General features: G+C 40.1%; 1 protein-coding gene across 2 annotated transcripts in view; it reads right to left on the minus strand.

The window, feature by feature from the left end:
- GAD1 (glutamate decarboxylase 1) overlaps positions 1-6,928 on the minus strand; it is a 178,203-nt gene extending 171,275 nt beyond the window's left edge. Inside the window, exon 1 of one of the 2 annotated variants that reach the window (XM_082261329.1) lies at positions 6,803-6,928. The gene's annotated coding sequence lies outside the window, so the exon portion shown is untranslated. The remainder of the gene's footprint in view (positions 1-6,802) is intronic. The other variant, XM_082261327.1, reaches the window with a different exon arrangement.
- Between the last annotated feature and the right edge of the window lie 6,977 nt (positions 6,929-13,905).

Genomic DNA, 13,905 nt, shown 5'->3' on the forward strand with positions numbered 1-13,905 from the left:
TGGCAGACCGCTATTCTATAAGTAATGAACACAGGGATCCTGTGTTCCTCCTATTTAGGAACACAGGTCTCTGTGTTCATGCAAGCAAGCCCATCCCCCACACAGTTAGAAAGCATCCCCTAGGGACACATTTAAGCCTTTGATCGCCCCTGGTGTTAGCCCCTATCCTGCCAGTCTCATTAGTACAGTAATAGTGCAAATTTTTAGCACTGATTCCTGTGGTAATGTCACTGGTCCATCCTAAAGTGTCACAATTGTCAGTTAGGTGTCCGATCTGTCTGCTGCAATGTTGCAGTCCCGCTAAAAAATCACTGATCGCCGCCATCACTGGTAAAAAAAAATAAAAATGACATAAATCTTTCCCCTAGTTTATAGACACAATAACTTTTGTGCAAACCAATCAATATACACTTTTACCAAAAATATGTAGCAGAATACATATTTGCCGAAAATTAGGAAAAAATTAGATTTTTAAATTTTTTTTTATTGCTAATGTTTTATAGTAGAAAGTAAAATATATATATATATTTTTTTTTTTTTTTTCAGAATTGTCACTCTTTTTTTTGTTTATAGCACAAAAAATAAAAATTGCAGAGGTGATCAAATACCCACAAAAGAAAGCTCCATTTGTAGGAAAAAAAGGACATCAACTCTATTTGTGTACAGCTTCGCGTGACCACGCAATTGTCAGTTAAAATAACGCAGTGCTGTATCGCAAAAAATGGCCTGGTCATTAGGGGGTAAAACTTTCAGGTCCAGAAGTGGTTAAAGAAACAACTTCTGAGCTGGCAGATCTTTTGAACTGTGCCCCCAACCTTTAATGGAATTAAGTTGTATCTGGACCTCTTGCCATTGGTGTGGAGCTTCAATTTCAATCTGTTTTATTGCAGAAGAGACATAAGACGTATTTTTGGCAATAAAACTTTCTAAACTGCCCGTTCGCAAGTTTGTTCTACATCAACATTTATCAACGCCTTTACCCCAAAGAAACACTTGCAATCATTTTTAGGTCTCAGGGAACCCCTGCTAAAATTAGTTCATTGATGGACTTTGGGAAAATGCTCCTTCCATTGGTGGTGGTCAGTGGGAAGAATGCTCTATTTACAGTCATGGCTCTGGCTCTGGCTCTGCCAAGGGGTTTTGTAGCTGGAACTATGCAGGCACCATCACATGGGAGGTCAGTTAGCCACAGTTCAAGGAACTCTTAGCCACAGCTCAAGGATCTCTTAGCCATAGCTCAAGGACCTCTTAGCCACAGTTCAAGGACCTCTTAGCCACAGTTCAAGGACCTCTTAGCCACAGCTTAAGGAACTCTTAGCCACATCTGAGGGAATCTTAGGGTTCCACAGAACCCTGGTTGAGAATGGCTGCTCTACACTGAAATGTGCATGTGCAGCTCAGTGTACATCCTCGGCATACCTACTGGCTGTAATATCTTCTACCACTGCAATCTTTTTTACCCCACTGCACATTGTGGGGTGTTTAGGATCACCCTATTTCCCCCACAGGAGAGGATGCTCTCTGTCTTAGGTCTTTTTATGTCCTGTTGTATGTTGTTTTTATATTGTATTATTTGTGATGTATGTTTATGTACACTTGCCTTGGACATTACTCTATGCACCGATTACTAGAGACTACATTGTTGTCTTTTTAAATTGTGTGAATAAAAGTTTACAATTTTTTATCATTTTGCTCTCAATACATTGCCAGTAAAGTCCGCAAAATAGGCAGAACTGTGGTTCTGCAAACTTTTATGTACATCCTCCTGCACATATTCCTGGTAGTTACATCATCCCAGCCAGAAGAATCTGGGGAAAGACCTTAGTGCCACAAAGGAAGCTTGTGGACATTGCGTCACTGAAGCAGAGGTAAGTATAGTCTCCCTTTCCAGCAGCACATACCTTTTCTTTGCTCCCCTGCACTCTGTTTACCAGTCAGAGGTGAAAATGGAAGCCCTGTGTAAACTCTGTATCACAAGCCCAAGCTCACACAGGGTTTAGTAATCTTTCGCACCATCTTGTGATAGCTTTTGGGCAAATCACCAATGCTGTCATATTAGGAGAGGGAGTCACATGCTCCTACATACCCGAAATTATAAATATTTTTCTCCTCCTGAGCTGCAGAGGAGCAAAGGAAAGATGACTATGTGCTGCTGGGGAGATAAGATATCAAGAGAACCTTTTGCATTGCCCTGCCTTAAAACTGACTTATGTAGCTATTGCTTGATAATAAAATAGGAACCGGGTTGTCTCTCTATCCAGTGTGAATCTTCCTGCAGCATGTATTTTAAATAATGCAGACTGATCTACCAGTGAATGTTTGGTGAAAGCCACTTTCACTGCTTTATAAATATGCCCTGTAAGTTTATATTGCAATCTTGACTTCAACAGCTCAATACTCAGTGTCAATTACAGGTGGTGCTTTGTAAGTCAAAGCAGTATTAAACCCAAAACCGAAAATGTATAATATATTGCAGAATACCAATACTTAGCTGTGGTTGTTGTATTTCTTTTCTTTTCTTAGGCTTTTTCCCCTCTGTTTTCACCTGATGATCTGGCTAGTAACACACCACCTATATTAGAGCGCCCCCACTCTGGATGAATGAGCACAGGGGCGTCTTTGGACAGCAGCATTGTCAGTCTAAGCAGAGGGGAGTGTTAGATAAACTAGTATATTTAAATACACATTGAAGCCAAACTTCCGATAATACTTTAACCGCTTCCATACTGCGTTATTGAAAAATGACGGCGGCAGGAAGTACTCCGCGATTTGGGCCGACGTCATATGATGGCGGCCCGCTCTCGCCGCTACTGCGCGTGGCGATCAGGAATGAGGCTTGTCCCTCGGACTGAGCCCATCCCCGATCAAGGTAAACAGCCAATGAAATTGGCTGTTTACCACGTGATCGTCTGTGTCAATCATACCCGATCACATGAGCGGGTTCAGCGCGAGCCGCTCGTTCTCTCCTCAATGCACGCCCCAAGGGGGGTGCACCCAAAAACACACTGATTGCCCCCCCCCAATAAAGAGGACCTGTCACTACCCCATCAAAGTACCTGTCACTAGCCCATCAGAGTACCCGAGTACCTGTCACCAGCCCATCAGAGTACCCGAGTATCTGTCATCTGCCCATCAGGTACTCTGACAGGTACTCGGGTACTCTGATGGGCTGGTGACAGGTACTCGGGTACTCTGATGGGCTGGTGACAGGTACTTGGGTACTCTGATGGCAGGTACTCGGGTACATGTAATCAGAGTACCAGAGTACCTGTCACCAGCCCATCAGAGTACCTGAGTACCTGTCATCTGAGTACCCGAGTACCTGTCATCGGAGTACCCGAGTACCTGTCATCGGAGTACCCAAGTACCTGTCACCAGCCCATCAGGTTCTCTGATGACAGGTACTCGGGTACTCTGATGGGCTTGTGACAGGTACTCAGGTACTCTAATGGGCTGGAGACAGGTACTCGGGTACTCTGATGACAGGTACTCGAGTACTTTGAGTACCTGTCATCGGAGTACCGGAGTACCTGTCATCAGAGTACCTGTCATCAGAGTACCCGAGTACCTGTCATCAGAGTACCCGAGTACCTGTCATCAGAGTACCCGAGTATCTGTCTCCAGCCCAGAGTGCCCGAGTACCTATCAGCACCCCATCAGATTACCCGAGTACCTGTCTCTAGCCCATCAGAATACCCAAGTACCTCTCTGAAGCTCATAAGAGTACCCAAGTACCTTTCTGAAGCCGATCAGTGTACCTGAGTACCTATCTGAAGCCCATGCCTCCTAGATTATGTGTTGGGGTGTTTGCTTTCCAAAATGGGGTCATTTTGTGGGGGTTTCCATTGTCCTGGGGTTCCAGGGCCTTCAAAATTGTGATTGGTTGTAATGAAATTATATGTGTAATTTATGCTCCTAGAACACCTGACGGTGCTCCTTGCATGTTGGGCCTCTGTATGTGGTTATGTTGTGACAAAGTCCCACATATGTGGTATTGCCATATTAAGGAGTAGCAGAATGTATTTTGGGCTTTCATTTTTGCTATGTACATGCTATGTGTTAGAAATATCCTATAAATTGACAACTTTGTATAAAAAAAAATGCGTTTTCATTTTCTTTCCACATTTTCCAAAAACTGGTGGAAAAAAATTACATGTTCAAAAGACTCATTATGCCTCACAGAATATACATTGGGGTGTTTGCTTTCCAAAATGGGGTCATTTTGTGGGTAATTGCATTGTCCTGGTGTTCCAGGGCCTTCAAAAGTGTGATAGGTCGTTAGGAAATTATATGCGTAATTTATGCTCCTAGAACACCTGACGGTGCTCCTTGCATGTTGGGTGTCTGTATGTGGCCAGGCTGTGTAAAAGTCTCACACATGTGGCATTGCCATACTCAGGAGGAGTAGCAGAATGTATTTTGGGGTGTAATTGCAAGTATGCATATACTGTGTGTGAGAAATAACTTGTAATTATGACAATTTTGTGTAAAAAATATATATATATATATATATTTCTTCATTTTCCCAAGAATTGTGGGAAAAAATTACAACTTCAAAAAACTCACCATGCCTCTTATTAAATACACTGGAATGTCTGCTTTCCAAAAAGGGGTCATTTGGGGGGTATTTGTACTGTCCTGACATTTCAGGGCCTCAAGAAATTAGATAGGTCGTCGGTACATCCGGTGTGATCAATTTTCAATGATTGGCACCATAGCTTGTAGACCCTATAACTTTCACACAGACTAAATAACAACCACTAATTTGGGTTATTTTTACCAAAGATATATAGAAGTATAAATTTTGGCCCAAATTTATGAAAAGAAATTACTTATTTGCAAAATTTTGTAATAGAAACTAAAACAAAATGTGTTTTTTTCAAAATTTCCGGTATTTTTTCACTTATATCGCAAAAAAATAAAAAAACCCAGTGGTGATTAAATACTACCAAAAAAAAGCTCTATTTATGTGAAAAAAATGATAAAAAATGTGATTGGGTACAGCGTTGCATGACTGAGTAATTATCATTCAAAGTGTGAGAGCGCCGAAAGCTGAAAATTGGTCTGGGCAGGAAGGGGGTGTAACTGCTCTGTATGGAAGTGTTAAATGGTTTTTCTGATCCCTGTAACTGTAAAGCCCCGTACACACGCATCGAAAATTGGCAGGGAATTTTCGGCCAACGTCCGATCTTCCGATTTTCGGCTTGTTAGTATGATGCTTCCGACAACCAACTCCGACTTTTTGGCCGAAAAAAAATCTGGTGTGCAGGCTATAAAATTTTTGTTGGCCGTCAACATAACGGCCGATTTTCATTCAGTCAGTAGAGATTTCGACAGGGAAAAATCTGATGAGCAAGACTGGGCATGCTCAGTGAAGAAAAAACACAAAGAAAACAAACCAACACATGACATCACTTCTGAAGTAGAATTTTGTTGGCCGAGAAAATTCGTGTGCAGTCTAGGCACATTCCAACCAACAAAACACAACTTGGACAAAAGTCGGACGATCGGTCGGCCGATAATCGTTGCGTGTGTACGAGGCATTAGAGAGCCTTTTTTTTTTTGAAATACAACAGACTGACTTGATGGATCACCACAGAAAACCAGAAGAAAGAAAGCCTAAAAAATGAAACTAATGCAGCAATTAAATATAAGAATTGGTAAGCTGAAATATAATAAAAGTTTGCATTTGGGTTTAATCTTGTTTTAATGTGCTCACTCCTAGGGCCCATACTATGTGCGGTGGCTGGCAATATTTTTTCCTGATTAATGCCAGTCACCAGAAGGGCACATAAAACAACTGTTTTCTATGAGCCCTGTTCACCGGGGTGCGTCTAGTGTGAATGAGTCCTTGCACGATGTAACACCTGTCTCAGTGTGTCAGTACTCTGTGGTGTGTTTGCAAATTAGCTGAGACAGAGAACAAAGAGCAATTACAGGATGGAAGCTGTCCCTATGGGTTCTCCATCTCCCCAAAAGCTCACACAGTTGTTCATATTTCATAGAACCTATCATACAAAAACTATACTCATGGGGTTGGGCAACATCCCCTAACTGTCCGAGATGTATTGGCGAAACTGGCACTCACATGATTTGGAGATGCCCCAAATTATTTAGGTATTGGTCACCCATTTTTCATACAATCAATACATTATGTTCTATCTCCTTGCCTGTGGATCCTAAAACTGCACTCTTGTCATCCCATAAGGCTTATTAACCCAAATTGGTGATATGCCTAATCTTTTTAACACATAAACAAGTAGCTTAAAAATGGTTGTCTCCCACCTCTCCATCATTCCTGCAATGGAAACATGCAGGTAATAACATTCTTGAAAGGGAAACTTTGACCAGCATAGGGGATGCCCCCAAAAAATTCAAAAACTCCGTGGCTAGCCTTAAGTAACATTGGCTTCACCTTTTCTGCATTACCTTGATATCTCATTAAGATTATACTGAGGCTTTTCATACAAAATGCACAAATATACCATATGTTATCGAGTTAACATCCATCCAAAGATATCTGCCTTTGATAAATGTAACACCTTGTGGTTTATATGATGATTGTCCACTGGTTGATTGAATCTGAATTGTACTGGAATGCTATACTTAGTATTACATCTATTTATCTGTATACTGTAAGTGGAACCGATTGCCATTGTTTGCTCTTTATGTACAAAATTCTTTGCAATCACTTGATTAAAAAAAAAAAAAAAAAAAAGAATAATTACAGGCAATAATAGCATTTAAAAAGAATGCAATTCAAGTAACACATCTACTAAAGCCAGGCGTCTATTCATTTTACCTTAACGTGAGTGTGGTATAATTCTCTGCAGTCAGCTTTCATAGAGATCCTCTTATGTCCCCCAGGAGCAAATGTCCCGAAAATTTGTACAGTGTCTCTTCATATTCTCTGCTTCCTGGATTTAGGCTTCTAAGGCAGGCTTGAATCTGATTGGCAGCTGTGAGAAACTTTTAGTACTTCACTTTTTTTTTTTTAATGTTAAGTTTTCATTGTGCGTGAGACAGCAAGTAGCCTGCGGCCGGTATGTTTTAAATAGCTCTCTTGCATTATAGACAGGCATACAGGGAGATCCCAGAGCAGTATCTACAAACAAAAGCAACTATGGTGAATAGGTTGCAATGTCTGGGTGGAAAATACAAGTTCTGAGCCGGTAGACAGTCCTCCATGTATGCATTTCAAAACTTCACTTTCAATTTTGATAATAATTGAAATTTGGTCTTTGTGTATATAGTGTGTTTGATATTTCTCCTTTAGGTTTCTATGTTGGTGTCTGTCTGCTATAAACCCACTTCCTGTTTTTACACACAGCCTAAGCAAAGCATTAACCACAGTTGGTTTACTTACAACAGTTTGAAACGGTGTGGCTAATCATAAAGTACATTTACATAATGCCAAATAATATTAATACCCCCGAATCCTTTCCCACCCAGCCGAATGTAAAGAAAAATTCTCTTGGCCAGTGCCCCATTCCAGGTGGGCATCAAAGCTGAACATTTAAATGCTTGTTTTTAGGAACTCCATTTTTATTGGGAAAAAAAAAATAAAAAAAGCATTCCTCTCTGGGTGATCTATGCACATTGCAGAGATTTTAACAAACTTTGTTGCAACGTCCTAGGTTTTGTTTTTATGAAGAAATAGCTATTTGTCTGTCTGTGTCCATGTGCAAAGTAAATGATTTTAAAAATATCAGCTGCTGCTCTTGCAGGATCCTAATGAGGATGTTGTCATGTTCTGCATCGCTGTAGATGTGCTTTCTCTTTGCGAGTTTCTCACAAAAAATAATTTTTATTGCAGGGGATGCCCAAAATTGGGCTTGTATCTTAGTGCAGACTTCTGGGAAAATCAGCAAGCCAATCACACAAGCAGAAGATGATATTTCCTGACATTCACCATCAGAACAGAATGCCTCTGGGTTGCCACATTGCATTGCTTTTTACAGAAAATTACAGGGCTACAGATTGAAAAGGAAAGAATTTTTATTAACATTACAATAGGACTTGTGTAGCAATTGTATTTACTATACTATTTATTTATTTTTGTTGCTATTATTTTTCCACAAAAGTGGAGTTACCTACCCTACATGCAACTGGTTCAGGTGCTCTGTCTTGGGGTTGCACTCTGATGTCCATTGCACCATTAGTCCTGCATTGTATGTAGGGATGCAGAGGTTGCCAGAGTGTAAGAGGGAACACAGCGCTGGCTGCCTGGATGAATGGAGGGTAAGGTAAGAAAAAGTGTTTTTAATGGTATCCTAGGCAAAAACCAAGCATTTAACCCCTGCAGTGCAGGGGGAGCCCAACTTCAATGGTAGTTTTTTCATTTCCCCCAGAATTCAGCTTTAATGTTTTTCTTTAGTTGCAGCATACTGAACAGGTCTGCGTGGTTCTCAGCCATAGAATCGCCTTGATTAGCCAATAGGGGTGGTCACTGTGAAGGATCTTTTACTTACATGTATGTGCCCAACCCTTTACATTTCATATATTATGATAAAACACATCAGTGTTTCTACGTGCCAGACTTTTTGACACAAAAACATACCTAATGCCATATCGTAGTGATGGATCACCTCCCTTCTGGCAGAAAGTAAAGCTTGTGGGTCTGGGCATTTTCTGTCATTGTCTGGTGGAATACATCATTTCCGGCAGTGCCTTGGTCATTGGTAAGCATCTGCCAGAATTTGACAGCATGCCCATGCCTCATAGGGGTTTTTTCAATGGTTCCCAACTGGCCCCATATAACATGGCTTTTGACAAAGTAGCCACTGTCACAATAGACGTCTGGTTCCAGTCTCTGCCTTGGCTTTTTTACACCACTGACAGATCCAGGGCACACCATGTCTCTTACATGTGCAGATCTAACTTATCCATAAATGTGCTTCAGTTATATTTTACCATTATCAGGCACTGAATGCAGTATTTTAGGAAATACTTTTTTCTCCATTTCATATTTTGTTGATAACTGTATTGCATATGTCTTGCATATTAGTCATGTATTGTTGCGAACTCACCAAGGGCTGTTCAGTTCAATGTCAGGTAATATTATTGATGTGGGGCTGGTGGTGTCATAGTTATTGGGGGGTTTTCTAAATTATATCAGGGGTCATAGATCAGAGGTTTTACCCACAATTCCTGAGGTTTGGCCTCCTTTAGTTTTTCTTTTTGTTTTTTTGTTACTGCTTATAATTATGTTCAATCTTTCAGGAACATTTGAGCATTACATTTATAATGTGGATTGGTTTAATTATTCCAAATTTTACTTATTGTAACGTTTCTCCAAGTTACGTTGTGCACCCCGGATAACTGTCTCAGTCAGTTGGCTCCGTATGTCTTTACAATCTGTTAAAAAAAACCTTTGTAAAAGAAAAATATATTAAAGGAAAACCTGTACTTAAAGCAGTAGTAAACTCCAGCGCACATATCATCCACAACCATAAGGCCACTAATACAGTATGTACTGTCGCTTTTTAAAATTGCCACAATCCAAATTATCCCTAGCCTGTTTCTTACTTCTTTCCCAGTGTTTTTTTCTTTTCCATGTATCCCAGGGAAGTCAGCCCTAGCTTTCCTTTCTGCTGCTTCCATTCTGTAGAATACACCTTCCCTTTCTCCTATGTCTTAGCCGTAATCTTGGACATGTGCAGTAGACATTAGCTAAGCCTTGGTTTCATACATAGTGACTATGGTGACCTAGCCCCACATATTTAAGTCAATTACACCTGTAGGGCCAATGTTGACACCCCATGTGACTTGCTTTTTAAAAAAGCTCTCAATGGGTCAGAAATCCTGCGAGTGCTGATGACAGAGGCAAGGCAACAGAATGAATGGACTGACAGCACACTGAGCGTGCCATCAATGAGGACCAAATTGTGCATGCACCAGTGACGTCATTGCGCTAAACATTGTGCTATTTCTCTTAAAGGGTGCAGGTTTGGATGCTCTGAAAGACACTGATATGTAAGTTAATTAGACTGCTTTACATTGGGAAAACTATCCAAGGGGAGTTTACTACCGCTTTAAGGGAACATGTCAGACGCCTCCTTTTGTAAAAATGCAAAGTTTCTTGTTGGCCTTCAGTAATTGTTGTATTAAAAAACTGGAAAATGAAGTCCTGATAGATCACTTCAGGCTGGCCCCTTTTGCAGGTATAGCTGTATACTGTTTAAAATTCAGTAATACGTTGTCTCACCCTGCTCTGCACATGCTCATTTGCTCTCTAGTTTTTGGCATTTTTTAGGGACTGCTGAGTTTGCCGATCTGCACATAGCCTTTAAGTGGAATTAAACCCTCTTTTTTTTTACAGCCAAGGAAGCAGCTTTTGTTTCATCTGCAACTGCCATGGTGCTGCACAGGTGATCAGTTATGACACCAGTCATTTGATGGTTTGACAGTTTGGTTGAGGACACAAGCAAATATGATAGTTAGCAATCTCAGCATTCCAGGAATGTAACTGTTTTTTGAAACCGGTAAATCAATGGCTTTAGTTCTGCTTTATGATTTACTGTTGGGGCTCTGGGCTTCAGCAAAAAGAAACAGGAGCAATGCTGGAGGTAATTTACAACACACACTAATTTTGGTACATCATTATTGTGGAATGTATGCTCCTTGCTAAAGAACATTTTTTTTTAATCAAGTTGTTATAGGTAAAGTCAAGCTTTAACTCAAATGAATAAATTTCAAGTACATTAAAACAGAAGACGTGCAAAGTCTTACATTTAATTCTCTTTAGAAAGCAGCCACAGCCTGAGTAAATTGAGTAAAAAAAAGAAGCCTGTTCCCTGCCAGCATGCTGTAGTGGTGGACCCTTGCTCTTTCTGTTGAAGCAGAGGACTCTCTGCAGTCTTTACCCAAATGTAAAAGGGTACAGTTGCACCCCCTCTATATTTTCTTCAAATCACAGCATTATTTTCTGTGTTTGGATTATGTATACAAATATTCTATAAAACTTCTCTGTATACATCCTCAAGCATTGTCACCTTTCTGACCACAAGACCTACAGGCAACCAAGAAATTATGACTGAGCTGACTGCCTCTCCAAAGGCGCATTACAAGGACAATAATAGCTTGAAGATAGAGCATTTTTAGCACAGGAAGAAAGGCGTCATTGGGGGATGCTGTTTGGAAGCCCCTGGACACATGCATTCTGAGATCATCTGTGCATGACAGTGTGACTAGTACAGCTCAGGGACATATCATACAAGATGACATTGCTACAAATGCAAAAAATATTTCTGAAAAATAGCAGGTATTTAAATAGAAACACAACAGCACGCAGATCAGGATATTTCACAGATAAAATATTATATCTATATAATAAACATAATTTGCAGTTTCATGGAAGTGTTTCTCAACTTTTACCAAAATAAGAAACTTTGAGATGCAATGGAATTACTTATTACATGAAATATCATTACACTTTAAAATAAACCTGCATTGTGGTCATACAAAATAAGATCGCCTCCAGATCATCCCCTGTTTATACATAGATATCGAGCTTCTGGAAGTTGGTATTAACATCCAAGCTATCAGCAGCAGATCCTTTAAGTCCTGTAGGTTGTGAGGTAGGACCTCCATGGATCGGATTCGTGATTCCAGCACATCTCACCGATGCTCATTTGGATGAGATCTGAAGAATTTCGAGGCCAAGTCAAAACATTCTTAAATTCATCAGATCAGGCTACCCTCTTCCATTGCTCTGTGGTCCAGTTCTGATGCTCACATGCCAAGGCCTTAGATGATGTCATTTTTGACTAAACATGTAAGGCAGGCCCCATGTTTGAGATGTCATCACCAAATCTGGAAGTTATCTGCATAATTTCTTGGGGATTGTGACTTGTACAGTGCTATCTATGTTTTTATACATGCGAGTAGCATTTTTTAAAGAAATATTGGTTGCCACTGATTTTATACTATGTGGAGTGTTTCCATTTTTTGATGCACATTTCCCGGAGTGGCAACATCAAATATGCAGGATCTGAGCTAACTACTTTCAATTGCTATATGAATTTTCATTATGAGGTCACACTGTTCCAGTAAGCCTTTGATCTGGGCACTGGTGTGGATTGTTTCTTTCTCTTGCAGGAGTTTTTTTTTTTTTTTACACCCTACGAAGATTATTTCCTCTTTAATTCACAGTGGACTTTTTTGGTTTGCACGGACATTCTATTATAGACACAAACTTTGGACTGTTATTAGCTTTTTTTTTTTCCATTTATGAGCTTACAATTATGTTTGGGTTTATCTTGGAGAACTAACCACATATCTTCCATGGATGTAGGCTGCCTCCAATCCTTCTGTCTCTTCAATGGGTAGAAAAGAGCACCCGGTATCCAGAAAACTGCAACTTTTGATGTGCGGTTCATAAAGCATTTATTTAAAATGTAAACATGTACATTGAGCCAATGCATGTTAGGGGAATGGATTCCCCCTGCTTCAGAGCAAATGAGTAAGCACAAAAAATATGAAAAATATACATACTGTATATATGTATGGAATTAATAACCACAATAGGCGTGCATCTTTGTTAAAGTACAAATATAGGCACAAACTGAACCTGCACAAAAAATTACAATATTTGCAAAAGTTGAAATATATACAGCTGCAAGAAAAAGTATGTGAACTCTTTGGAATGATATGGATTTCTGCACAAATTGGTCATAAAATGTGATCTGATCATCATCTAAGTCCCAACAATAGACCATCACAGTCTGCTTAAACTAATAACACACAAAGAATGGACAAATGCCTGCAAAAATGGTCAAGCACGTCAGACGACTCCCCTCGTCTTTGGATCCTTACCGCTCTACTAGTTGCCAGGCGACTGATCCTGAAACATTGGATTGCAAATGCCCCCCCCTCATATCCATGCTACAGCCAGAGCTAACCACACTCCTTTCCATTGACCGCATCAACTTGGACACTGTGTCCCCCTCTGCCACAGGACTTTTCCAAGCCAAGTGGGACGTCTTCCTCAAGCACTTGTCAGAAACTTCAGACGACCCCCCCTCCCCTGTTGAGTTTACATTCACTATGAGTGGTTCCACAATCCCCGTCACCTATGCCAACTTGGGACTCATGTAAAGTCTGGCCATTGAGTTCCGGCCGTCCCTCCCTCCCCACTCTCCCCCCCCCCCCCTACTCGGACTCTCCAATCACCGTTGCATATTGTTTTGTTCGATTCTTTTGTATACCTGTTGTATTTTCTGACTTGTTAAATTGTCAAAAATTTTTAAATAAAAAAAAAAAACACACAAAGAATGAAATGTTGCCATGTTTTTATTGAACACACCATGTAAACATTCACTCACTTTTTTTCACTCACTTTTGTTGCCAGCGATTTAGACATTAATGGCTCTGTGTTGAGTTATTTTGAGGGGACAGCAAATTTACACTGTTATACAAGCTGTACACTCACTACTTCACATTGTAGCAAAGTGCAATTTCTTCAGTGTTGTCACATGAAAAGTAATCATAAAATATTTATAAAAAAATGGGAGGGGTTTACTTACTTTTGTGAAATACTGTGTGTGTGTATATGTATATATATTAATCTGTAATGGAAGTAATATACTTTTGAACAACATATAAAAGCATGTAAAAAATATATAAAATAAATATAAAACAAATAGATAAATAAAAAGGTTGAATTAACTCTATTATTGGACCGTGTGGGGTAAAAACCAGTACCAAATAGAGACTGACCTGTTGCTGGGTGCTATTGGATGGGAATGGTTCCCAAAATGCTTTATAAATTTCAAGATAGCTGTTAGAAAAGAAATCCAGAAGGAATGTCACAAAAGGTATCATAATTCCAGGGAAAATTTTGTCAGTGCAGGGGGTAGCATGTGTTGGTGGGGAAGGGGGGGGGGTGCCCGGTGTCTCAAAATT

Source organism: Pelophylax lessonae, assembly GCF_965119305.1.
Source record: "Pelophylax lessonae genome assembly, chromosome: 6".
NCBI classification, from domain to species: domain Eukaryota; kingdom Metazoa; phylum Chordata; class Amphibia; order Anura; family Ranidae; genus Pelophylax; species Pelophylax lessonae.